Source organism: Nerophis ophidion, linkage group LG11 (genome assembly GCF_033978795.1).
Source record: "Nerophis ophidion isolate RoL-2023_Sa linkage group LG11, RoL_Noph_v1.0, whole genome shotgun sequence".
Classification (NCBI taxonomy): domain Eukaryota; kingdom Metazoa; phylum Chordata; class Actinopteri; order Syngnathiformes; family Syngnathidae; genus Nerophis; species Nerophis ophidion.
In genome coordinates this window covers 14,167,933-14,195,819 of record NC_084621.1, presented here as the reverse complement: position 1 = coordinate 14,195,819, position 27,887 = coordinate 14,167,933, and the positions used below count along the sequence as shown (strand labels likewise).

The window sequence follows — 27,887 nt, the reverse complement described above, 5'->3', positions numbered from 1 at the left end:
TCTGCAACACATTGCTGGTTAAAATCACACCTACCCAAAATAGTACGGCCAGTATTGAAGTACTTCTACAATAATTAAGTCATAACATTAGAGAAAACATGATAATTTATGAGAAGAAAACGTGAAATTATTATTGACGTTAAATTAACTGTGAAAAAATTGTGAAAAATCCGTGAAAATATTTTTTTTATGTATTAAATTTTTTGATGTAAGTTGTTATTCCATCCATCCATCCATCCATCTTCTTCTGCTTATCCGAGGTCGGGTCGCGGGGGCAGTAGCCGAAGCAGAGAAGCCCAGACTTCCCTCTCCCCAGCCACTTCGTCCAGCTCCTCCCGGGGGATCCCGAGGCGTTCCCAGGCCAGCTGGGAGACATAGTCTTCCCAACGTGTCCTGGCTCTTCCCCGTGGATTCCTACCGGTTGGACGTGCCCTAAACACCTACCTAGGGAGGCGTTCGGGTGGCATCCGCCTGAACCACCTCATCTGGCTCCTCTCCATGCGGAGGAGCAGCGGCTTTACTTTGAGTTCCTCCCGGATGGCAGAGCTTCTCACCCTATCTCTAAGGGAGAGACCCACCACCCGGCAGAGAAAACTCATTTGGGCCGCTTGTACCCATGATCTTGTCGTTTCGGTCATAACCCGAAGCTCATGACCATAGGTGAGGATGGGAACGTAGATCGACCGGTAAATTGAGAGCTTTGCCTTCCGGCTCAGCTCCTTCTTCAACACAACCAAGCGTCCGCATTACTGAAGACACAGCACTGATCCGCCTATCGACCTTACAATCCACTCTTCCCTCACTCGTGAACAAGACTCCGCGGTACTTGAACTCTTCCACTTGGGGCACAATCTCCTCCCCAACCCAGAAATGGCACTCCACCCTTTTCTGGGCAAGAACCATGGACTCGGACTTGGAGGTTTTGATTCTCATCCCAGTCGCTTCACACTCGGCTGAAAGTCTTGGCCAGATGAAGCCATCAGGACCACATCAACTGCAAAAAGCAGAGACCTAATCCTGCAACCACCAAACCAGATCCCCTCAACGCTTTGACTGCACCTAGAAATTTTGTCCATAAAAGTTATAAACAGAATGGGTGACACAGGGCAGCCTCGGCAGAGTCCAACTCTCACTGGAAACGTGTCCGACTTACTGCCGGCAATGCGGACCAAGCTCTGACACTGATCATACAGGAAGTGGAACGCCACAATCAGACAGTTCGACACGCTATACTCTTTGATCACTCCCCACAGGTCTTCCCGGAGTTTACAGTGGAATGCCTTCTCCAAGTTCACAAAGCACATGTAGACTGGTTGGGCAAACTCCAATTGAACCCTCAAGGACCCTGCCGAGAGTATAGAGCGGGTCCACAGTTACTTGACCAGGACGAAAACCACACTGTTCCTCCTGAATCCGAGGTTCAACTATCCGGGGTAGCCTCGTTTCAGTACACCTCAATAGACCTTACCGGGAAGGCAGTTTTTATTTTTACTTTCAATTTTTTTTTTTTTTTTACTATTATTTAATAAATTTGTTTCTCTACTGCTTTGTCAGTTTGTTGTGTCGCTGACCCGGCCTATATTGCCATGGCACTCTTGCTAGGGTGCCATGGCGCGCCGGCTATGGTCTTCCCATCCAGCTGCAGAGAGTTTCTGGGCCCTTCGGAGCGGGGTGTCCCGTCTTCCAGCTCATGTGGGGTATGGTCTCTGCCTGGCTTAGGGGCTGGCTGGCTGTCCCCTGCTTCTCCTGTGCCTTGTCCACTGCCGGGCGCGTCTGTTGATGGCCTTCCGCTGGGAGACAAACATACTGTACATACAAATTCTGTACATACAAATTCAGATAAATACTCACATACACACAATTATACATACATACTGTATATACACACATACGTATTTTAATTCATGTATACATGTAAACACGCAAACATTAGTACTTACCCACATACATAGGTACCTGGACGTGTGGGTCGGATTGCAGAGATCGGTGGCGCTGAGCACGTTTCTGTGCGTTTTTTTGTTTAATTTGAGTGGGGTTGGTGGAGTGAACATTCAGTTGGTGGGATCTACGGGCAAGTTTGGGGGAGGTTGGACTGGTGGTGGATTGACTTGGGTGCTTGCTGCCATTGGGTTGCAGGTTTTTCCCTCCCTTACCGGGGGTGGCTGCGTACTGCTCGCCCTTCAGTGGCGGTCCCCAGCGCGGTCTGCGGCTGTATGGGGCTGTGGCATCGGGCGTGGTCGGTGGCGCCTTGGGGTATTCGGTTGGTCCGGGCGGATGTCTGAGGGCTGAATTGGCTGGGCTGTGGATGCTGTTGGGGTTGGTGGGTTGGCGGCGTCGGTGGTAACGGTTTGCGCGGTCTGTAGCTCTTTTGTTTTGGTTTCGACGGGAGTTTGTACCGCGGATGGGTGGTGGTTGCTGTTATTCTACTGGCGATTGCCGTCGTGTGTTAAATCGGAGTGGTTTGGGGGGCCGTGATTGGTCGCCGTGTGCTGATGGAATTGTGGGGACAGGCTGGCGTTGGGTGCTGACATGTGGGTGGGATGCATTGACTTCCTCCCCTGTTGAGAGGCTTCCAACCCAGGCTTGGACTTGTGTGAACGCATTGTTTGGATGCAGTGTTCGCGTTGGGCATGGGGCTACTGGTTTTGACTCCGCAGAGTCGGGTCGGGATGGGTGGGCGCTGGATTTGTTTGGCAGGGGACGGACTCGCTTCATGGGCTGTGGGGGGAGGCTGCACTGGAACCTTCGCCCAGCTGTTCCTGAAGACTTTGGGCATCAGAGCCCCCAGACTAAGATAGGCTTTGAAAGACCTTAGAGAATAAGCAGAACAAAGGAGCTCCTGGCTAAATGACGCCGGTGGAACGACTCGGTGTAGGGGAGCTAAGTGTCCCTGTAGCGGCTGCAGGGAGTGGTAAGGAGACGTCGCCGCCATTGCTCCACCACCGAAAGATGTTCCGGGTTTAAAAGGGAAGAGTGTTGCTCCCAGCTGACAACCCTGCAGCATTGGCTCATCAGCCCTCATCTTGGCGGAATTGACAGTTCCAGGGTAAGAGGGAATGGAGGCTGCTTTTGAGAGGAAGAAGGCAAAAAATGCGGACTTTTCAGCTGCCTGCAAATAATCCAGTTGGAGTTCTCACACCTCCCCAGCGGAAGTCAGGTGAAGGGGCTACGCTGGAACCTCCACCCATCGGTTCATGAAGACTCTGGACATCAGAGCCCCTAGACTAAGATATGCCTTGAAAGACCTTGGAGAAGGAGCAAAACAAGGAAGCTCCTGGCTATAAGACTCCGGTGAAAACTCAGCCTAGGGGAGGGAAGGTTCGCAGTAGCGGCTGCAGGGAGTGGTAGAGAGACGTCGCTGCCACTGCTCCAGCACCTAACGATGTTCCAGGTTTAAAAGGAACGAGGGTGGCTCTCAGCTGACAAACCTGCAGCGTTGGGTCGTCAGCCCTCATCTTGGTGGAACTGACAGTTCCGCGCCACGAGGGAATGGAGGCTGCTTTTGAGAGGAAGAAGGCGAAAAATGCAGACTTTTCAGCTACCTTCAAAGAATCCACTAGGAGTTCTCACACCTACCCACCGGAAGTCAGGTGAAGCGGCTACACTGTAACCTCCACCCAGTGGTTCCTGAAGACTCTGGCAACAGAGCCCCCAGACTAAAAAAGGCTTTGAAAGACCTTGGTAGAGAGACATTGCTGCCACTGCTCCACCACCTAAAGATGTTCCGGGTTTAAAAGGAAGGAGGGTGGCTCCCAGCTGACAACCCTGCAGCCTAGGGTCGTCAGCCCTCGGTACGAGGGAATGGAGACTGCTTTTGAGAGGAAGAGGGCGAAAAATGCGGACTTTTCATTTGCCTGCAAATAATCCAGTTCGAGTTCTCACACCTACCCAGCAGAAGTCAGGTGAAAGGGCTACTATGGAATTTCCACCCAGCCATTCCTGAAGAATCTGGGCTTTAGAGCCCCAAGAGTAAGATAGGCTTTGAAAGACCATAAAGAAAAAGCAGAACAAGGATGCTCCTGGCTATATGACGCTGGTAGAACGACTCGGCCTTGGGGAGGGAAGGTTCACAGTAGTGGCTGCAGGGAGTGGTAGGGAGACGTCGCTGCCACTGCTCCACCGCCTAAAGATGTTACGAGTTTAAAAGGAACGAGGGTGGCTCCCAGCTGATGACCCTCCAGTCTATGGTCACCAAGGGTGGCTCCCGGCTGGGCGAAGTGCTTAACAGACAGAAATGCTTTGCACCTGTGCTCCCAACTAAATAAAAACATGACTGTGACGGACTCTAGCCGTTGTGCAGGTTCCATGGACCACCAAGAAAGGACATTTGCGAGCAGGTGTAGACTTCTTTATTTTTCAATCAAGAAAAGTCTTTTGCGGGGTTGCTTTTCAGCCGTCCGCGCTCTCCCTGCCGGCTCCTCCGTGTCGTGTCTGCCTCTCGCTGTCGCTCTTTTCCTTGTTTCTCCACCACTCCTCAAGTTCACAGCTGCTGCCCCTTTTAACAGTGCAAAAGGGTTCATAAATTGTGTCCAGGTGTGTGATCCACGCACCTGATCTCGCTTGTGGCGTCGGCATTTTCCGCCTCCTCGCCGCCATCTTGGGCCGGGCTCCAGCATGCCCTGCTGATCTGTCCGACCGTCGGCTCCGCCTTTCCACAATGACATAAAGCAGGATTCTAATTCGTTAGAAAAAAACAGTACATACACAGTATTACATTGTTAAAATTATAAAACTGAATGTCTGACCCCTTCAACGGGATGATAAAACGTGTCTTTACGGACATTTGCCCTTGCATGAAACGTGGGGAAGGTCGTGTCCCCCCGCCCCCCACTCATCAACACACCTTATGGTCTCTCCAGCAGGAAGTCGTGATGAACGAGTCCGGCAGTCCAAAGTTGCCGTAATTAACTCACAATGTTTCCGGCTAGCGGTGTGCGGGCCTTGATGAGGATGCTTTACCGCCATGGATCCCCGCAGCTCGCTCGCCCGCGCTCAGGATGCTGCCTATTAGGGTTGAGATGAATGGACCAGCCAGGTGCACACAAACAGCGATAACCCCCCCCCCCCCCACCCCCTCCCTCCCCCAGAAACAAAACCCTGCTGACTCAACCTCCATGTGGACATTTGATTGATGTGCAGTTGCACAGCTGCCAGGTGGAGCATGGACCCAAAAAAAACTGAGAGTTTTGGAACATCGCAACGTTAGAGATGAATGTGACGATGAAAGATTTAACAACAAACAAAATAACGATTATCTCACTCCCATTTTTTAGTATCTAAAAATAGAGACTCTGAGCAACGTTGCTATCAAGAAGTCTGTGCGGTGTTTGCACCAACAACACAGATATAAGGAGAGGGTTTAATCCAAGACGAGACTGAGGGCAGCAGCCAGAAACCGCACTGCAGCAAAGTAGAGACTGTGGACTTCCCGGCAAGAAATCTGCGTTCAAAAGACTCCGGCTTATTAGTGATTCCTGGAGCCCAAAAAAAGTCTGCGGGCTATAGAGCGTTTTCCGTTCGGGCTCCAGTACTCTGGAATGCCCTCCCGGTAACAGTTCGAGATGCTACCTCAGTAGAAGCATTTAAGTCTCACCTTATACTCTAGCCTTTAAATAGAGCTCCTTTTTAGACCAGTTGATCTGCCGCTTCTTTTCTTTCTCCTATGTCCCCCCCCCTCCCTTGTGGAGGGGGTCCGGTCCGATGACCATGGATGAAGTACTGGCTGTCCAGAGTCGAGACCCAGGATGGACCGCTCGCCTGGGTATCGGTTGGGGACATCTCTACGCTGCTGATCCGCCTCCGTTTGAGATGGTTTCCTGTGGACGGGACTCTCGCTGCTGTCTTGGATCCGCTTGAACTGAACTCTCGCGGCTGTGTTGGAGCCACTATGGATTGAACTTTCACAGTATCATGTTAGACCCGCTCGACATCCATTGCTTTCGGTCCCCTAGAGGGGGGGGGGGGGGGGTTGCCCACATCTGAGGTCCTCTCCAAGGTTTCTCAAAGTCAGCATTGTCACTGGCGTCCCACTGGATGTGAATTCTCCCTGCCCACTGGGTGTGAGTTTTCCTTGCCCTTTTGTGGGTTCTTCCGAGGATGTTGTAGTCGTAATGATTTGTGCAGTCCTTTGAGACATTTGTGATTTGGGGCTATATAAATAAACATTGATTGATGATTGATTGACTTTATTAAAATTAAAGTAGCAATGATTGTCACACACAAACCTTAGGTGTGGTGAAATTTGTCCTTTGCATTTAACCCTTCCCCTTGTTCACCCCCCTGGTATGTGAGGGGAGCAGTGAGCAGCGGCGGTGGCCGCGCCCGGGAATCACTTTTGGTGATTTAACCCCACAATTCCAACCCTTGATGCTGAGTGCCAAGCAGGGAGGTAATGGCTCCCTTTTTTTATAGTCTTTGGTATGACTCGGCCGGGGTTTGAACTCACAACCTACCAATCTCAGGGCGGACACTCTAACAACTAGGCCACCGCGGCGTCCTGCTTTTAGCTTTTGTCCTATTAAGACTTTTCATGTCAAACGTTAAAATGACGACACACCTTGTAAAAACTCAACATAAATATTATTTATTACGTGATTATGTCGGTATTGTGCAATTTCTTTTTTCTCATGACAATAGAACTTTATTCTCTTGAAATATCATTTTTCGAATTAAATTTGCCTTCTCACATCGACATGTTGTCCACATAATTAATTAACCATTAATTTCTTATTTAATAACAGTTTCGTTTGTCCTCCTGCAATTTTAATTTTGGAAAATGACTTGTTTCTGTCAGGCTTGCCCCTGACAGTTTGTTTGTGTTTTAGTTTTTACTCTGTGTGTGTGTGTAGTGTTTCCTGTCTTTAGTTGCTGTCAGCGCTCTTAATTTGTCTGTTTCCTGTCTTTCTCCCCGAGTGCTGTGGCCCGTCAGCTGCGGCTGATTGGCACCTGGCCACACCTGGTGTCAATCAGCCTGATCCTATTTTGATTTGTCTTCCCATCCAATCAGTGCTGGATTATTGTCGCTTCTGTATTCTGACGTGTCGTTGCAGCGTAGCAGTAAGCTATATTTGGTAGCTTTGTGTAGCTTACTGTCTTTTTTTCCCTGATTCCAGTTTTGTTTGTTCATAGCTTAGTTTGTTATCCACCTCGTGCGCGATTTTTGTGTGTACCCTTTGTTTGGTTTTGTTTTAGTGTGTAAATTAAAACCATGTTTTCTTCTTCAATGCCTGCCTCCTTTTCTACATCCTGGGGTTCGTCACAAACTAACTCTGACAGTTTCTTCTTAAAATGACGTTTTCCTTGTTAAAATATATTGCACCCATTTTTTATTGTTTCCTCTTTTATGCAACAAAATCATTTTGTAAAATAACTTATTGTAACAATGAATTTTTTCTTTGAAAACCACAACGTTTATTATGTTAAATTTTTATCAACGTGGATTTGAAACTGTTTTTTTTTTTTTCATAAAACTGTGACAAAATTTTCACAAAATGACCTATGACAACTATTTTCACGTTAAATATTGGAAGGTTTTCCTGATTAGTAGCATAAAAAAAACAACATTTTTTTCCATTAAATAAATATTTTTTTTGTTAAAAAACACTTTATTGTGAAAAGAAAAACATAGGAAATGAAATGTGACTGCTAGGCACCAGCGCCCTCCGCAGATTTAAAGTGAACAATTTCCTCATAAAATCATGGCTTTTTGTCGGAATACTTTTTTCAATTTTTTTTCATGTCCTTACATCTTTTCCAATTATACTGACCAAAATAAACCTTAATCTTGTCAAAATTACTTTCTATTTTTTTTTTTGCCAAAAGAAAAAGAATTACAAAAAAATTTGTAAATGAAAATAAATAGTCTCATGTGACTGTTTTCCACATAAAGTGTGTAAAATATTTTTTTTAAAAATCAATTTTTCTCTCTTCGAATTATTATTATTTTTCTTTTTATTAAATCACAAATATTTCTTCTAATAATTCAACTTTATTCTTGTGATATTTAAAACGGATACGCATATTTAAATTGAACTATTTCCTTGAATCATGGCTTTCTGCCAGAATTTTTTTTTTCTTGTGTTCTTAAATTTTTTCCAATTAGTGAAGTGAAGTGAATTATATTTATATAGCGCTTTTCTCTAGTGACTCAAAGCGCTTTACATAGTGAAACCCAATATCTAAGTTACATTTAAACCAGTGTGGGTGGCACTGGGAGCAGGTGGGTAAAGTGTCTTGCCCAAGGACACAACGGCAGTGACTAGGATGGCGGAAGCGGGAATCGAACCTGCAACCCTCAAGTTGCTAGCACGGCCGCTCTACCAACCGAGCTATGCTAAAATGATAATGATAATCTTCTTGTGAAAATTCCTTTCTATTTAATATTTTGCCTTTTTTTCCCCTCATATCAATACATTTTACCTTTTAAAATAGTTTCTTCTTTCTTGTGGAGATTTGTGTAAAATGTTTCGCAAACATTATCTATTTTTCTTGTGAAATTTTTTGTCTCAAATTTTTTTCATCCAAAAAGTGTATCTTTATTCTCATAGTATTTTGTGAATGACTTCCCATAAATATAAGCATGATTGGTCAGGTCCCAAAACAAGTATTTCATAGCATCTACAAAAGTACATTTGCCAATGGAAATGCGGCACAGTGTGCCCAAGAGAGGCGAGTAGGCACCATGAAGTTGGAAAAGAGCATTCATTGAATAAAGAATGCATGGGAACTACCTTCCTATGACTAATGATCTATTGCTAACGATGGATTCTGATGTGTCATCTATGTTGCTGCTCCTCGATCTTAGCGCTGCTTTTGATACCGTCGATCATAATATTTTATTAGAACGTATCAAAACACGAATTGGTATGTCAGACTTAGCCCTGTCTTGGTTTAACTCTTATCTTACTGATAGGATGCAGTGTGTCTCCCATAAAAATGTGACCTCGGACTACGTTAAGGTAACGTGTGGAGTTCCCCAGGGTTCGGTCCTTGGCCCTGTACTTTTCAGCATCTACATGCTGCCGCTAGGTGACATCATACGCAAATACGGTGTTAGCTTTCACTGTTATGCTGATGACACCCAACTCTACATGCCCCTAAAGCTGACCAACACGCCGGATTGTAGTCAGCTGGAGGCGTGTCTTAATGAAATTAAACAATGGATGTCCGCTAACTTTTTGCAACTCAACGCCAAAAAAACGGAAATGCTGATTATCGGTGCTGCTAGACACCGACCTCTATTTAATAATACAACTCTAACATTTGACAACCAAACAATTAAACAAGGCGACACGGTAAAGAATCTGGGGATTATCTTCGACCCAACTCTCTCCTTTGAGGCACACATTAAAAGCGTTACTAAAACGGCCTTCTTTCATCTCCGTAATATTGCTAAAATTCGCTCCATTCTGTCCACTAAAGACGCTGAGATCATTATCCATGCGTTTGTTACGTCTCGCCTCGACTACTGTAACGTATTATTTTCGGGTCTCCCCATGTCTAGCATTAAAAGATTACAGTTGGTACAAAATGCGGCTGCTAGACTTTTGACAAGAACAAGAAAGTTTGATCACATTACGCCTGTACTGGCTCACCTGCACTGGCTTCCTGTGCACTTAAGATGTGACTTTAAGGTTTTACTACTTACGTATAAAATACTACACGGTCTAGCTCCATCCTATCTTGCCGATTGTATTGTACCATATGTCCCGGCAAGAAATCTGCGTTCAAAGGACTCCGGCTTGTTAGTGATTCCCAAAGCCCAAAAAAAGTCTGCGGGCTATAGAGCGTTTTCCGTTCGGGCTCCAGTACTCTGGAATGCCCTCCCGGTAACAGTTCGAGATGCCACCTCAGTAGAAGCATTTAAGTCTCACCTTAAAACTCATTTGTATACTCTAGCCTTTAAATAGACTCCCTTTTTAGACCAGTTGATCTGCCATTTCTTTTCTTTTTCTTCTATGTCCCACTCTCCCTTGTGGAGGGGGTCCGGTCCGATCCGGTGGCCATGTACTGCTTGCCTGTGTATCGGCTGGGGACATCTCTGCGCTGCTGAACCGCCTCCGCTTGGGATGGTTTCCTGCTGGCTCCGCTGTGAACGGGACTCTCGCTGCTGTGTTGGATCCGCTTCGGACTGGACTCTCGCGACTGTGTTGGATCCATTGTGGATTGAACTTTCACAGTATCATGTTAGACCCGCTCGACATCCATTGCTTTCCTCCTCTCTAAGGTTCTCATAGTCATTATTGTCACCGATGTCCCACTGGGTGTGAGTTTTCCTTGCCCTTATGTGGGCCTACCGAGGATGTCGTGGTGGTTTGTGCAGCCCTTTGAGACACTAGTGATTTAGGGCTATATAAGTAAACATTGATTGATTGATTGAAATGTTTACTCAGTCTTGGCACATTTCTCCACTCACATAAGCACAATTATGTCCCTTGAGACCATTACAGACAACAAAATGTCATCAAATACATTTTTTGAAGCTGAGATTTGATTAGAAACCAGGTCATAAGGCTCCCTTTTGTCAGACAGCAAGGTGACAAATAAAAATAAGTACACAACATGCATCAGTTGTGCTGCGGAGACAATAGACGCCGAGTTCCCGCACGCAAATATCCCGACAAGTTGCTTAGTCAATGAGAGCATTTTTTGGAATAAATTACCATAAATATTTCCCCGGAGGATGATTCTAATCAGAGAATACTATCGTCCTGTGTCCCTGCTTAATGAATCATAGGAATTATAGTTGTATTATAAATGGCAAGTCTTTCCAGGGCTATTAGTTTGTTTCTTTAGGGCTCTAATAGAAGACATGCTTCATTTAGGAGGCCCGCAGTGTCCTGCAGCAACATGAAATGAATTACATTATTTCCAACAGCTGCCATTTCCACAATGATCTTATCAGGGGCCCCCGACAAACGCGGCGCGGGGAAGTTATTATTCCACACCAGCCGCCCCGTAATAAGATTCGCCGGCTCGCCCTCCCCCCTCTGCCGCCCTCACCCTATTTTCCGCGCATTCGTCGGTAATTACAAAAGATGGATTCCATCAGTAGATACATTCCCCCGGTCAAGATTTATATGCAGCGAGAGTTGCCCTTTAACTTTCATTTGAATAGCCATGCTTTGTGCTTTATTAACCCCCCCCCCCCTCCCCCCCGCCTCCCGGTGAGTCAATGGCTTGAAAGTGAGCTTGACGGAGAAGAAGCACCTCATTCAGTTTGTTGATTGAATTTGGCCTTGCATCTAAAGAGCTGTCTGCAGACATTGGGGACAAACAATATCTGCGCGCGCCGGGGCTGGCTGCGGGCTAACTGCTACTTATTACTACACGGTATTGTCCCCACATTGTCTGTATGTGCGTGTTAGTGTGTAAGGTTGGATTAGTTCCCAGATTGTCTGCATGTGCGTGTTAGTGTGTAAGGTTGGATTTGTCCCCACATTGTCTGTACGTGCGTGTTAGTGTGTAAGGTTTTACTTGTCCCCACATTGTCTGTATGTGTGTGTTAGTGTGTAAGGTTGGATTTGTCCCCACATTGTCTGCAAGTGCGTGTTAGTGTGTAAGGTTGGGTTTCAGGCGAGAAAAGTTAAAGTTTAAGTATCAGTGATTGTCACACTCACACTAGGTGTGGTGAAATGTGTCCTCTGTATTTGACCCATCACCTTTGTTCACCCCCTGGGAGGTAAGGGGAGCAGTGAGCAGCAGCGGTGGCGGCGCCCAGGAATCATTTTTGGTGATTTAACCCCCAATTCCAACCCTTGATGCTGAGTGCCAAGCAGGGAGCTAATAGATCCCATATCTATAGTCTTTGGTATGACTCGGCCGGGATTGGAACTCACAACCCCCCGCCTTCCGGTGAGTCAATGACTTGAAAGTGAGCTTGACGGAGAAGAAGCACCTCATTCAGTTTGTTGATTAAATTGGGCCTTGCATCTAAAGAGCTGTCTGCAGACATTGGGGACAAACAATATCTGCGCGCACCGGGGCTGGCTGCGGGCTAACTGCTACTTATTACTACACGGTATTGTCCCCACATTGTCTGCATGTGCGTGTTAGTGTGTAAGGTTGGATTAGTTCCCAGATTGTCTGCGTGTGCGTGTTAGTGTGTAAGGTTGGACTTGTCCCCACATTGTCTGCACGTGCGTGTTAGTGTGTAAGGTTGTATTTGTCCCCTCATTGTCTGCACGTGCGTGTTAGTGTGTAAGGTTGGACTTGTCCCCACATTGTCTGCACGTGCGTGTTAGTGTGTAAGGTTGGACTTGTCCCCACATTGTCTGCACGTGCGTGTTAGTGTGTAAGGTTGGACTCAATGGCTTGAAAGTGAGCTTGACGGAGAAGAAGCACCTCATTCAGTTTGTTGATTAAATTTGGCCTTGCATCTAAAGAGCTGTCTGCAGATATTGGGGACAAACAATATCTGCGCGCGCCGGGGCTGGCTGCAAGCTAACTGCTACTTATTACTACATGGTATTGTCCCCACACGGTCTGCATGTGCGTGTTAGTGTGTAAGGTTGGATTTGTCCCCACATTGTCTGCACATGCGTGTTAGTGTGTAAGGTTGGACTTGTCCCCACATTGTCTGCGCGTGCGTGTTAGTGTGTAAGGTTGGATTTGTCCCCACATTGTCTGTACATGCGTGTTAGTGTGTTAGGTTGGGTTTCAGGCGAGAAAAGTTTAAATTTAAGTATCGGTGATTGTCACACTCACACTAGGTATGGTGAAATGTGTCCTCTGCATTTGACCCATCACCTTTGTTCACCCCCTGGGAGGTGAGGTGAGCAGTGAGCAGCAGCGGTGGCCGCGCCCAGGAATCATTTTTGGTGATTTAACCCCCAATTCCAACCCTTGATGCTGAGTGCCAAGCAGGGAGCTAATGGATCCCATATCTATAGTCTTTGGTACGACTCGGCTGGGGTTGGAACTCACAATCCCCCGTCTCCCGGTGAGTCAATGGCTTGAAAGTGAGCTTGACGGCGAGGAAGCACCTCATTCAGTTTGTTGATTAAATTGGGCCTTGCATCTAAAGAGCTGTCTGCAGACATTGGGGACAAACAATATCTGCGCGCGACAGGGCTGGCTGCGGGCTAACTGCTACTTATTACTACACGGTATTGTCCCCACATTGTCTGCATGTGTGTGTTAGTGTGTAAGGTTGGATTAGTTCCCAGATTGTCTGCGTGTGCGTGTTAGTGTGTAAGGTTGGATTTGTCCCCACATTGTCTGCAAGTGCGTGTTAGTGTGTAAGGTTGGACTTGTCCCCACATTGTCTGTATGTGCGTGTTATTGTGTAAGGTTGGATTTCAGGCGAGAAAAGTTAAAGTTTAAGTATCGGTGATTGTCACACTCACACTAGGTGTGGTGAAATGTGTCCTCTGCATTTGATCCATCACCTTTGTTCACCCCCTGGGAGGTGAGGGGAGCAGTGAGCAGCAGCAGTGGCCGCGCTCAAAAATAATTTTGGTAATTCAACCCCCAATTCCAACCCTTGATGCTGAGTGCCATGCAGGGAGGTAATGGATCCCATATGTATAGTCTTTGGTATGACTCGGCTGGGGTTGGAACTCACAATCCCCCGTCTCCCGGTGAGTCAATGGCTTGAAAGTGAGCTTGACGGAGAAGAAGCACCTCATTCAGTTTGTTGATTAAATTTGGCCTTGCATCTAAAGAGCTGTCTGCAGATATTGGGGACAAACAATATCTGCGCGCGCCGGGGCTGGCTGCAAGCTAACTGCTACTTATTACTACATGGTATTGTCCCCACACGGTCTGCATGTGCGTGTTAGTGTGTAAGGTTGGATTTGTCCCCACATTGTCTGCACATGCGTGTTAGTGTGTAAGGTTGGACTTGTCCCCACATTGTCTGCGCGTGCGTGTTAGTGTGTAAGGTTGGATTTGTCCCCACATTGTCTGTACGTGCGTGTTAGTGTGTAAGGTTGGATTTCAGGCGAGAAAAGTTAAAGTTTAAGTATCGGTGATTGTCACACTCACACTAGGTGTGGTGAAATGTGTCCTCTGCATTTGACCCATCACCTTTGTTCACCCCCTGGGAGGTGAGGTGAGCAGTGAGCAGCAGCGGTGGCCGCGCCCAGGAATCATTTTTGGTGATTTAACCCCCAATTCCAACCCTTGATGCTGAGTGCCAAGCAGGGAGCTAATGGATCCCATATCTATAGTCTTTGGTACGACTCGGCTGGGGTTGGAACTCACAATCCCCCGTCTCCCGGTGAGTCAATGGCTTGAAAGTGAGCTTGACGGAGAAGAAGCACCTCATTCAGTTTGTTGATTAAATTTGGCCTCGCATATTAAGAGCTGTCTGCCGATATTGGGGACAAACGATGTCTGCGTGCGCCGGTCCTGGCTGCGGGCTAACTGCTACTTATTACTACACGGTATTGTCCCTACATTGTCTGCATGTGCGTGTTAGTGTGTATGGTTGGATTTGTCCCCACATTTTCTGCGCGTGCGTGTTAGAGTGTAAGGTTGAACTTGTCCCCACATTGTCTGCACGTGCGTGTTAGTGTGTAAGGTTGGACTTGTCCCCACATTGTCTGCACGTGCGTGTTAGTGTGTAAGGTTGGATTTCAGGTGAGAAAAGTTAAAGTTTAAGTATCGGTGATTGTCACACTCACACTAGGTGTGGTGAAATGTGTCCTCTGCATTTGACCCATCACCTTTGTTCACCCCCTGGGAGGTGAGGGGAGCAGTGAGCAGCAGCAGTGGCCGCGCTCAAAAATAATTTTGGTAATTTAACCCCCAATTCCAACCCTTGATGCTGAGTGCCATGCAGGGAGGTAATGGATCCCATATGTATAGTCTTTGGTATGACTCGGCTGGGGTTGGAACTCACAATCCCCCGTCTCCCGGTGAGTCAATGGCTTGAAAGTGAGCTTGACGGAGAAGAAGCACCTCATTCAGTTTGTTGATTAAATTTGGCCTTGCATCTAAAGAGCTGTCTGCAGATATTGGGGACAAACAATATCTGCGCGCGCCGGGGCTGGCTGCAAGCTAACTGCTACTTATTACTACATGGTATTGTCCCCACACGGTCTGCATGTGCGTGTTAGTGTGTAAGGTTGGATTTGTCCCCACATTGTCTGCACATGCGTGTTAGTGTGTAAGGTTGGACTTGTCCCCACATTGTCTGCGCGTGCGTGTTAGTGTGTAAGGTTGGATTTGTCCCCACATTGTCTGTACATGCGTGTTAGTGTGTTAGGTTGGGTTTCAGGCGAGAAAAGTTTAAATTTAAGTATCGGTGATTGTCACACTCACACTAGGTATGGTGAAATGTGTCCTCTGCATTTGACCCATCACCTTTGTTCACCCCCTGGGAGGTGAGGTGAGCAGTGAGCAGCAGCGGTGGCCGCGCCCAGGAATCATTTTTGGTGATTTAACCCCCAATTCCAACCCTTGATGCTGAGTGCCAAGCAGGGAGCTAATGGATCCCATATCTATAGTCTTTGGTACGACTCGGCTGGGGTTGGAACTCACAATCCCCCGTCTCCCGGTGAGTCAATGGCTTGAAAGTGAGCTTGACGGCGAGGAAGCACCTCATTCAGTTTGTTGATTAAATTGGGCCTTGCATCTAAAGAACTGTCTGCAGACATTGGGGACAAACAATATCTGCGCGCGACAGGGCTGGCTGCGGGCTAACTGCTACTTATTACTACACGGTATTGTCCCCACATTGTCTGCATGTGTGTGTTAGTGTGTAAGGTTGGATTAGTTCCCAGATTGTCTGCGTGTGCGTGTTAGTGTGTAAGGTTGGATTTGTCCCCACATTGTCTGCAAGTGCGTGTTAGTGTGTAAGGTTGGACTTGTCCCCACATTGTCTGTACGTGCGTGTTAGTGTGTAAGGTTGGATTTCAGGCGAGAAAAGTTAAAGTTTAAGTATCGGTGATTGTCACACTCACACTAGGTGTGGTGAAATGTGTCCTCTGCATTTGACCCATCACCTTTGTTCACCCCCTGGGAGGTGAGGGGAGCAGTGAGCAGCAGCAGTGGCCGCGTCCAGGAATAATTTTTGGTAATTTAACCCCCAATTCCAACCCTTGATTCTGAGTGCCAACAGGGAAGTGATGAGTCCCATTTTTATAGTCTTTGGTATGAATCGGCCGGGGTTGGAACTCACAACCCCCCGCCTCCCGGTGAGTCAATGGCTTGAAAGTGAGCTTGACGGAGAAGAAGCACCTCATTCAGTTTGTTGATTAAATTTGGCCTCGCATATTAAGAGCTGTCTGCCGATATTGGGGACAAACGATGTCTGCGTGCGCCGGTCCTGGCTGCGGGCTAACTGCTACTTATTACTACACGGTATTGTCCCTACATTGTCTGCATGTGCGTGTTAGTGTGTATGGTTGGATTTGTCCCCACATTTTCTGCGCGTGCGTGTTAGTGTGTAAGGTTGAACTTGTCCCCACATTGTCTGCACGTGCGTGTTAGTGTGTAAGGTTGGACTTGTCCCCAGGAATAATTTTTGGTGATTTAACCCCCAATTCCAACCCTTGATTCTGAGTGCCAACAGGGAGGTAATGAGTCCCATTTGTATAGTCTTTGGTATGAAGCGGCCGGGGATGGAACTCACAACCCCCCGCCTCCCGGTGAGTCAATGGCTTGAAAGTGAGCTTGACGGAGAAGAAGCACCTCATTCAGTTTGTTGATTAAATTTGGCCTCGCATATAAAGAGCTGTCTGCAGATATTGGGGACGAACAATGCCTGCGCGCGCCGGTCCTAACTGCTACTTATTACTACACGGTATTGTCCCCACATTGTCTGCATGTGCGTGTTAGTGTGTAAGGTTGGATTTCAGGCGAGAAAAGTTAAAGTACCAACTATTGTCAAATACACACTAGTTGTTGTGAAATGTGTCCTTTGCATTTGACCCATCGCCCTTTTTAACCCCCTGGTAGGTGAGGGGAGCAGTGAGCAGCATATATATATATATATATATATATATATATATATATATATTTATATATACATATATATATATATATATATATATATATATATATATATATATATATATATATATATATATATATATATGTATGCAAAAAGTGGACAAGGGGAGAATCATGGATTAACACAGCTCTTTACACAGCTACACACACACAATGGTGTGTCCCCAGTAGGGCTTACTGTCTTAATTCCAACATCAAGGCTAGTTTTGGACAACACACTCCCACTACACAACCTTAGACCTCTGATACTTACACAAAAGTGTTGAAAAGTACTATAATATAAGACTATCCATACACTATTAACCCCATGTCTGATGTCCCTACAATGTTGAAACAAACACATTCTTTTTTAATCATTGTGACGAGTGTGAGAGCATTACCACCTGATTACTTTAATAATACATGAGGAATATTCCATATATTTGAAAGAAGTGTCAATGGTGTGCGCAGCACTGAAAGCGCTGATTAAAGTTGGACTGTTTGCCATTTGAATAATGAACAAACAACATGGAAATGTCAGCCATTAACGTTTTAACCAGTTCTTGTTTATTCTAAAGGGTGGAGTTTCCTTCACCGATTTCTTATTTTCCACTTCATTTGTCCGACGAACAACATTCCAGAGGAGACGGGTGGCACATGCAGAGACAGGCGCATACTGTAGACCGACCAATGAGTGAAGACTATTGTACAACGTGATTGGTCAATGGTGCTGCATATAATTAACTAAATGAGGCAATTCATGAAGGAATGCTCCAATGTTGAAATGCTGACAGAATGTAGTATGAATGTAAGAATAGTTTGAATGTGGAAATGGTTCAAATGTTGAAGAGTTTGAGTATTTCAGGAAAAATTGAATTTGGTTTGGAACTTGGGAAAGTGTCAGTAAGATGAGTGGAATGTGTTGATGTTGGAATGGTTTGAATAGGTTGAAAAATGTGCGAATTGTGGAAGTTTAAAAAATGGACGATTCATTTTGAATGGGGAAAATGTCCCTGAAAATTGGGAATTCTTGGAAATCGGGGAATTTTATAAAACCAATTTTTTTTTAACAGGATGATTATTTTGGAGTTGGAACGGTTTGAATCAGATAAAAAATGTGAGGATTGTAGAACTTTGAAAAATGTCACTATTCATTTCAATTGGAATTTTATGGAAATTTGGGAATTGTGGGTAAAGGGGGATTTTTCGGGGAAAATATAAAAAGACTTAAATGTTCTGAATGAGTTGAAATGGTTGGTGTTGGAATTTTTCATATCGCTCAACAAATGTTGGAGTCGTAAAAATTTTTGGTGAGAAACGATGTTAAGGAATCTCGGGTAATGTTTAATTCTGATTAAGAGGAATGTTTGAATGGAACAATGGAATGAAGAAACCCATATTAACTGTTCCACTGTCATTCCAAACATTTTCAATGGGAGACAGGTCTGGACTACAGGCAGGCCAGTCTAGTACCAGCACTCTTTTACTATGAAGCCACGCTGCTGTAACGCGTGACTTGGCATTGTCTTGCTGAAATAAGCAGGGGCGTCCATGATAACATTGCTTGGATGGCAACATATGTTGCTCCAAAACTTGTATGTACCTTTTCAGCATTAATGGTACCTTCACAGATGTGTAAGTTACCCATGCCTTGGGCACTAATGCATCCCCATACCATCACAGATGCTGAATGTGGCTTGGAATTGTCTTGCTGAAATAAGCAGGGGCGTCCATGAAAAAGACGGCGCTTAGATGGCAGCATATGTTGTTCCAAAACCTGTATGTACCTTTCAGCATTAATGGTGCCTTCACAGATGTGTAAGTTACCCATGCCTTGGGCACTAATGCACCCCCATACCATCACAGATGCTGGCTTTTGAACTCTGCGCCTATAACAATTCGGATGGTTCTTTTTGTACTTGGACCGGAGGATCCGGCGTCCACAGTTTCCAGAATGTGGACTCGTCAAAACACTTTTCCACTTTGCATCAGTCCATCTTGGGTGAGCTCAGGGCCCAAAGAAGCCGCGGGCGTTTCGGGTGTTGTTGATAAATGGCTTTTACTTTGCATAGTAGAGTTTTAACTTGCACTTACAGATGTAGCGACAAACTGTAGTCACTAACAGTGGTTTTCTGAAGTGTTCCTGAGCACATGTGGTGATATTCTTTAAATGTTGATGTCGGTTTATGATACAGTGCCGTCTGAGGGATCGAAGGTCACGGTCATTCAATGTTGGTTTCCGGCTTTGCCGCTTACGTGGAGTGATTTCTCCAGGATCTCTGAACCTTTTGATGATATTATGGAGCGTAGATGTTGACATCCCTAAATTTCTTGCAATTGCATTTTGAGAAATGTTGTTCTTAAGCTGTTTGACTATTTGCTCACGCAGTTGTGGACAAAGGGGTGTACCTCGCCCCATCCTTTCTTGTGAAAGACTGAGCATTTTTTGGGAAGCTGTTTTTATACCCAGGGCTTCACAGTGGCAGAGGGGTTAGTGCGTCTGCCTCACAATACGAAGTTCCTGCAGTCCTGGGTTCAAATCCAGGCTCGGGATCTTTCTGTGTGGAGTTTGCATGTTCTCCCCGTGAATGCGTGGGTTCCTTCCGGGTACTCCGGCTTCCTCCCACTTCCAAAGACATGCACCTGAGGATAGGTTGACTGGCAACACTAAATTGGCCCTAGTGTGTGAATGTGAGTGTGAATGTTGTCTGTCTATCTGTGTTGGCCCTGCGATGAGGTGGCGACTTGTCCAGGGTGTACCCTGCCTTCCGCCCGATTGTAGCTGAGATAAGACCAGCACCCCCCGCGACCCCGAAAGGGAATAAGCGGTAGAAAATGGATGGATGGATGTTTTAATACCCAATCATGGCACCCACCTGTTTCCCATTAGCCTGCACACCTATGGGATGTTCCAAATAACTGTTTGATTCCTCAACTTTATCAGTATTTAGTGCCACCTTTCCCAACTTCAACTGAATATGGGTTGAAGAGGATTTGCAAATCATTGTATTCTGTTTACATTTACATCTAACACAATTTCCCAACTCATACGGAAACGGGGTTTGTAGATAATATGATTTTAAATGTAATCGCGTCTCCACGGCGACAAGAGAACTCACAAATATGAATTGAATACGTCCTAAACGTGTTTGTTGCCTAAAATGATCGCATTGAAGCCGACTGGCACGCTGGAAGATGCTTGAAGACGCGCGATGAGGTAGTTTGTTGCCCCCAGCCACGTTGTGTCCTTGCCAAGAATAACGCGCTCCGCTGTCAAACGCCGCTCCTAAATAGACAACAGACGGCTTGAAGGAAACTGTCAGATCCGGCGCTAACGTCCAACATATGGTCGCAGCTGAATAGTGAGGAAAAAAATAAAACACCGCGAGGCGCGAACTCCTCCCGACAACTGCAGAAGCCGCCATCTGTGGCGCGGTATTGCGCTTTTGAAACGGATTCCACTTGTATTTTTTTTTCCTTTTCAAGGTTCATTTTGGGATATTATCTTTATCCAAGTCCAGAAGGAAACACAGACTGCTTGGTAGCGGAAGTAAATAGCAGGGATTAAATGAGGAAGGTTGGAGGGTTTTAGCCAATGGCTTGACTGGGAGACGAGATCAGGAAGTGACGTCTGTTGTGGACTTGTTAGACCCGCTCGACATCCATTGCTTTCGGTCCCCTAGAGGGGCGGGGGGTTGCCCACATCTGAGGTCTGCGTTCAAAAGACTCCGGCTTATTAGTGATTCCTAGAGCCCAAAAAAAGTCTGCGGGCTATAGGGCGTTTTCCGTTCGGGCTCCAGTACTCTGGAATGCCCTCCCGGTAACAGTTCGAGATGCTACCTCAGTAGAAGCATTTAAGTCTCACCTTAAAACTCCTCTGTATACTCTAGCCTTTAAATAGACCTCCTTTTTAGACCAGTTGATCAGCCGCTTCTTTTCTTTCTCCTATGTCCCCCCCTCCCTTGTGGAGGGGGTCCGGTCCGATGACCATGGATGAAGTACTGGCTGTCCAGAGTCGAGACCCAGGATGGACCACTCGTCGGGACCCAGGATGGACCGCTCGCCTGTGTATCGGTTGGGGACATCTCTACGCTGCTGATCCGCCTCCGCTTGAGATGGTTTCCTGTGGACGGGACTCTCGCTGCTGTCTTGGATCCGCTTGAACTGAACTCTCGCGGCTGTGTTGGAGCCACTATGGATTGAACTTTCACAGCATCATGTTAGACCCGCTCGACATCCATTGCTTTCGGTCCCCTAGAGGGGGGGTGGGGGGGGGTTGCCCACATCTGAGGTCCTCTCCAAGGTTTCTCATAGTCAGCATTGTCACTGGCGTCCCACTGGATGTGAATTCTCCCTGCCCACTGGGTGTAAGTTTTCCTTGCCCTTTTGTGGGTTCTTCCGAGGATGTCGTAGTCGTAATGATTTGTGCAGTCCTTTGAGACATTTGTGATTTGGGGCTATATAAATAAACATTGATTGATTGATTGATTGATTGATTGACTTAAAAAGTGAACGTTGCTGTGGAGAGGCGGAGCCGACGGGCCGATGGTCGGGGCAGGACACGCTTTGGCCCTGTTCAAGATGACGGCCAGGAGGCGGAGAATGCATCGGAGCGAGGAGGCAAGGCTTGCTGGGAGCGACGCCGCTACAATCTGAATCAGGTGCGTGACGCAGGATGACGGCAGGAAGCCGTTCACAGTGCGGGTTGCATGGACCATTCAGGAAGGACATTTAGTTTATTTCTCAATAAAGCTTTGTCATTTCTTCAGATCGCTTTTCAGCTGCTCTTCTCCTTCTCGCTCCTCTCTCGCCTTCAGTCTGCCGCGTCTTCGTTGCTGTGTTTGGCTTGCTCTCAGTCGTTCTCGCTCGTCTGGTTCTTCTACTCCTTCTCCCCTTTTGTATACTGCTAGGAGATTGTGAGCCAATGTGTGTGTCACGCACCTGATCCAGCAAGCCTTGCCTCCTCGCTCCGCTGCATTCTCCGCCTCCTGGCCGTCATCTTGAGCAGGGCCAAAGCGTGTCCTACCCCGCCGTCGGCCCGTCGGCTCAGCCTCTCCACAGTTGCATTTTTTGAAATAAAGATAGACAAACTAGGAATCTGTATGTTCGGCAAGTACTTGGGATGTTATAATATTGACGGACGGCACAGCACAGAGACGGACCGAGGTGGTGACGTTACATATCTTGTGGGTGAATATTTGGCGAGAAGACGTTGTTTTAAAGATAAACTGTTCACTAATCGCCCTTCTCCCGCCACACCCGGTCCGTGTATCTACCTCTATCTCCTGTTACGTAAGTAACGTAACAAGCGCATGCCTCCTTAAAGGCCTACTGAAATGCGATTTTCTCATTTAAACGGGGATAGCAGGTCCATTCTATGTGTCATACTTGATCATTTCGCGATATTGCCATATTTTTGTTGAAAGGATTTAGTAGAGAACATCGACGATAAAGTTTGCAACTTTTTGTCGCCAATAAAAAAGCCTTGCCTGTACCGGAAGTAGCAGACAAAGTGCGCGTGATGTCACTGGTTGCGGAGCTCCTCACATCCTCACATTGTTCACAATCATGGCCACCAGCAGCTAGAGCGATTCGGACCGAGAAAGCAACAATTTCCCCATTGATTTGAGCAAGGATGAAAGATTTGTGGATGAGGAAAGTGAGAGTGAAGGACTGTGGGAGTGATTCAGATGCTATTAGACATATTTACTGGGATAATTCTGGAAAATCCCTTATCTGTTTATTTTGTTGGTTGTGTTTTAGTGAGATTATATGGTACCTGAAAGTCGGAGGGGTGTGGCTACGGGTGTCTCTGAGGGAAGCCACGCTGCTGCGGGAGGACGCAAGCGCCGCTAATGTCTACGGTAAGAGCCGACTTATTACCACAATTTTCTTACCAAAACCTGCCGGTTGACATGTGATAGGGAACCATGTCCGCTTGACCGCTCTGTTCCATAGTTAAGCTTCACCTTCGGGAATTTTAAACAAGGAAACACCAGCTGTGTTTGTGTTGCTAAAGGCAGCTGCAATACACCGCTGCCCACCTACGTCTTTCTTCTTTGACGTCTCCATTATTCATTTAACAAATTGCAAAAGATTCAGCAACACAGATGTCCAGAATACTGTGTAATTATGCGATTATAGCAGACCACTTATAGCTGGGATCGGTTTGGAACAAAATGTCCGCTGGCAAACTGCCAACAGGTATCTATTCCTGCGTGATAACCGGTTTATGTGTCCACACTCGATTAACTTATTATTTGAATTCCCAGTCAAATATTATGGATAGAGGGTGGGCTGGAACCCATATAACCTAAGCGGCTTCTTCTCAAACCGGATCGGTTTATCGGTAACAACCCTATGTTGGCAACACTTTGTGTGGTTAAGCTCATGGAACCGTAAGTAGAATGATGCAGACACGTTTGTTACTGGATACTTTCTAAAATGCTTTTGACAAATGGACTCAGAATTATTTGATACGTGTTTATTTTGACAAATGTCAAGTTTTAGACCGCAATATTGTCCAATAAGGTGTCACGACCAGGGCGAATTCGTATGCGTCCTGGCAATATTGCACATCTGTGCGCTCTGCTGTCCGCGCCTCGGGACGCTCCCACGGCCGCATCACACCCACATGCCAGCAAGGCTGTGGGCGATCGGCAATCAGCGCACCTGGGGCTGTATAAAGGACCAGTGTACGTTAAACAGTCCAAAGTTCAAGGCGGTAACTTACTTTCTCAAAAGTGTACCTGCCCTCCCGAGTTTTGCCCTGGGTGAGTCTACCGTTGTCTTCCCCTGTGGACTTTAGACTGCCTTCCTCGATCCTTGACCCTCACCCAGACACGGACCATGTCACTCCTCTCCTGCACTGGACCACCTGCCTGCCCCACGGGCTTCCTCGCTCCTTCGCTCTCAACACTTGGTAACACACACCTCAGCTAAGTACACACACACACACACTCTTGGGATTTGACACACTATTTCCTTAGTGTAGTTTATCAGTTAGTATTGTTTATTATTATTTATATATATATATATATATTGAATACATTGGGCATACATATTGGGCAGTACATGTGCCTCACAATACGAAGGTCCTGAGTAGTCCTGAGTTCAATCCCGGGCTCGGGATCTTTCTGTGTGGAGTAATGCATGATCTCCCCGTGACTGCGTGGGTTCCCTCCGGGTAAGACATGCACATGGGGTTAGGTTGATTGGCAACACTAAATTGGCCCTAGTGTGAATGTGAGTGAGAATCTTGTCCGTCTATCAGTGTTGGCCCGGCGATGAGGCGGCGACTTGTCCAGGGTGCACCCCGCCTCCCGCCCGAATGCAGCTGAGATATGGTCCAGCACCCCCCCGCAACCCCAAAAGGGACAAGCGGTAGAAAATGGATGGATGACTACATATATATAGTAAATCATTGAACATTACTTAAACCTCCTGGTGTCTGTGTCGTCATCTCCCCTCTGTAAATCAAAACATAAGGACATTACTTATGTCTAGCTTGTATGCTTATCTGCTGTGTAGCTGCTAGCTCCTTATAATAGCCTATAAGCCTGCCATGTTTAGCTTTTGTAAATGACTTCACTAGCAATTGTGTGTGCTTATTGGAAGGCATTCGTATGTTAACCGGCTGTCCAGCTTTGTAAAATGTTGCCTACCATTTCACAGTAGACAGCTTTTTTTTTACAAATTCATGTAAACAAAATAAATAAATCAGGCTTTGCTACACATTCGGAGGAAGAAAAAAAAAGCCCGAAGCTATCAGTCAGTTGTGGGAGCTGTAAGTTTAAATAATTCAGTTTTTCTTCAGCGCATAAGCTAACCGAGCACGATGCTGATGGTACAATGTGTGTAATGTTAGTTTGGCCTCATATTAGCAACGGAGACGCCGCGTTTGATTCTTGCACGCTCCTCATGGGGGAGCGTCTCAACATTGCTTAATAGTGTGTGTGTGTGTGTGTGTGTATACACTGGTAAGTGTGCAGGGTGGGGGCAAGTGTCAGCTGGAGGCAACAAGAGATAGTGCGCCCCCGCTACAATGTTAATCTTAATAGGGGAAAAAAAACAGTCAGCCTCCAGATGCTCAACTTTGGCAAACATCGAAGGATGCAGGGATGTTCTCACCTCTGCATGTTTTTAAGAGTGTTTGTTGTTTGTTTTTTACTAGAAGCATTGCAGCTAGCAGTTTTAAATCAGCAAAATGATGCAGAACAGGGGAAAAACCGGGGTGTAAGTACAGCAGGGGTGTCCAAAGTGCGGTCCGGGGGCCATTTGGGGCCCGCAGTTTACCGGCCCGCCACACATTCTGCAAAAATTGCAAAATTGATAATATTGCAAAAATAATAAAAAAAAAACATTTAAAAAAAGTGGAATGAGGTGAAATCTAAAGTAGCAATGTTGACACAAAGCTGCCATGCAGGCAGTTTGTTTTTCTTTTTGTCTTTGTTTTCTTTTTTTTTTTTCCATTGCTCAAAAAAAAAGGACCATAATGAATTACTACTTAAAAAATATCACTTTAAAATGTTTTACGTGGAAAAAATATTGCACATGTTGTGGGGTTGCCATATAAAAACCAAGTTTTGACAAAAGAGCATAAAGGAAACAAAATAATAGTTCTTACTTTTAAAAGTAAACATAAAAAACGAGTAAAAATGTATCACTTTATGAGTGGGGAACCTTTCGGATCTCAAATATTTTTAGGAGGATTTTATTTAACTTTTCACTGTGATTACTCAAAAATATTAAATCATTAAAATCAATGGTGTCCTGCATTATTGATCTTTGAGGGCTTTAATTCCTAAAAACAGGAACTCTCCTGAAGGAATCAATAAAGTACTATCTATCTATGTATATATATATTTATCTATCTATCTATCTATCTATATACTGCATATTTCAGTTTTACTATAAAAAGCAAAGTTGTCTTTGACAGAAAAGGCATAAAACCTTATTTGTTTTACTTTATATCAACCTCAAGTTGATATAGAGATTTACTGTAAGCATTAAATAAAAAATAACAATAAAAATTTGACTTATTTTGAACATTTTAGTGACTGAGACCCTCTATGCTCCCCAGGACCCCTAAGGATTAAAAAAAAATTATATATATTTTGTTATGGTTTGAAAATGAAAAATATCAAAATAGCCCCCGCATGCTTAAATTTTTCCGTGTGCGGCCCTCTGTGGAAAAAGTTTGGACACCCCTGGTGTACAGGATAAGAAGTAAAAAAAATGCGTAAAAATGGCCATTGCTTTTATGGCGACGTTTCACATAAATATTGCTGAAATGACAGGCGTTTAGGGATAACATGTTGTCATTTGCATGCAAGGATGCTCGCTTCCGAAGCTCTGGAGTCAGCCGTTTTTATTTTTGTTATGATAGATATTTTTGATTTTGATACAAACCCTGTTTCCATATGAGTTGGGAAAATGTGTTGGAAGTAAATATAAACAGAATACAATGATTTGTAAATCCTTTTCAACCCATATTCAGTTGAATATGCAACAAAGACAACATATTTGATGTTCAAACTGATAAAAAAATTTTTTTTTGCAAATAATCATTAACTTTAGAATTTGATGCCAGCAACACGTGACAAAGAAGTTGGGAAAGGTGGCAATACATGCTGATAAAGTTGAGGAATGCTCATCAAACACTTATTTGGAACATCCCACAGGTGTGCAGGCTAATTGGTAACAGGTGGGTGCCATGATTGGCTATAAAAACAGCTTTCCAAAAAATGCTCAGTCTTTCACAAGAAAGGATGGGGCGAGGTACACCCCTTTGTCCACAACTGCGTGAGCAAATAGTCAAACAGTTTAAGAACAACGTTTCTCAAAATGCATGTGCAAGAAATTTAGGGATTTCAACATCTACGCTCCATAGTATCATCAAAGGGTTCAGAGAATCTGGAGAAATCACTCCACGTAAGCGGCATGGCCGGAAACCAACATTGAATGACCGTGACCTTCGATCCCTCAGACGGCACTGTATCAAAAACCGACATCAATTTCTAAAGGATATCACCACATGGGCTCAGGAACACTTCGGAAAACCACTATCACTAAATACAGTTTGTCGCTACATCTGTAAGTGCAAGTTAAAGCTCTACTATGCAAAGCCAAAGCCATTTATAATAATAATAATAATAATGACTATACAGTGGGAGCGATTCAGATGTTATTAGACAAATTTACTAGGATAATTCTGGAAAATCCCTTATCTGCTTATTGTGTTACTAGTGTTTTAGTGAGATTATATGGTTGTACCTGTACAACCTGAAGGTCGGCCCCGCACCTTTCTTCAGCACCAGTCGACGGATGGTGGCGATGCCCATCTCTGCCCTTCGCAAGGGACCCTCTTCAAAACACGATCTTTCAAAATGATCGCTGCGTAATACACTGTACTTTGTGTGTGTGGTCCAATCCAGTAGCAACAGTGTGCGGCAAGAAAGTGGCGTAAACCTGGAACTTTTGTCACGGAATTTGGCACAGCAGGGGAGGAAAAAAAAGCCAGAGCCACGGGTGTGGTGACCGCCAGTGTCTCCGAGGGAAGCCACGTTTCTCGACGAGGCGAAGGCAGCCGGTGGGGCCAAGCTGAGATTTTTTATTTTTATTCCCTCCTCCACAGTAGAAGCGGTATAGCTCGGTTGGTAGAGTGGCCGTGCCAGCAACCTGAGGGTTGCAGGTTCGATTCCCGCTTCCGCCATCCTAGTCACTTTTGTTGTGTCCTTGGGCAAGACACTTTACCCACCTGCTCCCAGTGCCACCCACACTGGTTTAAATGTAACTTAGATATTGGGTGTCACTATGTAAAGCGCTTTGAGTCACTAGAGAAAAGCGCTATATAAATATAATTCACTTCACACTTCACTAGAAGCATCCGACGGTCAGGGGTGGCCGGTGGGAGGACTTAAGAGAGTCTGAAGCTGCCGCACCGCACT

General features: G+C 45.7%; 1 long non-coding RNA gene across 1 annotated transcript in view; it reads right to left on the bottom strand.

The window, feature by feature from the left end:
- Positions 1–23,661: 23,661 nt before the first annotated feature.
- Positions 23,662–27,887, bottom strand: part of LOC133561384 (uncharacterized) — a 56,196-nt gene continuing 51,970 nt past the window's right edge. The window contains exon 4 of the long non-coding RNA XR_009808665.1: positions 23,662–23,876. This is a non-coding gene — a long non-coding RNA (uncharacterized LOC133561384). The remainder of the gene's footprint in view (positions 23,877–27,887) is intronic.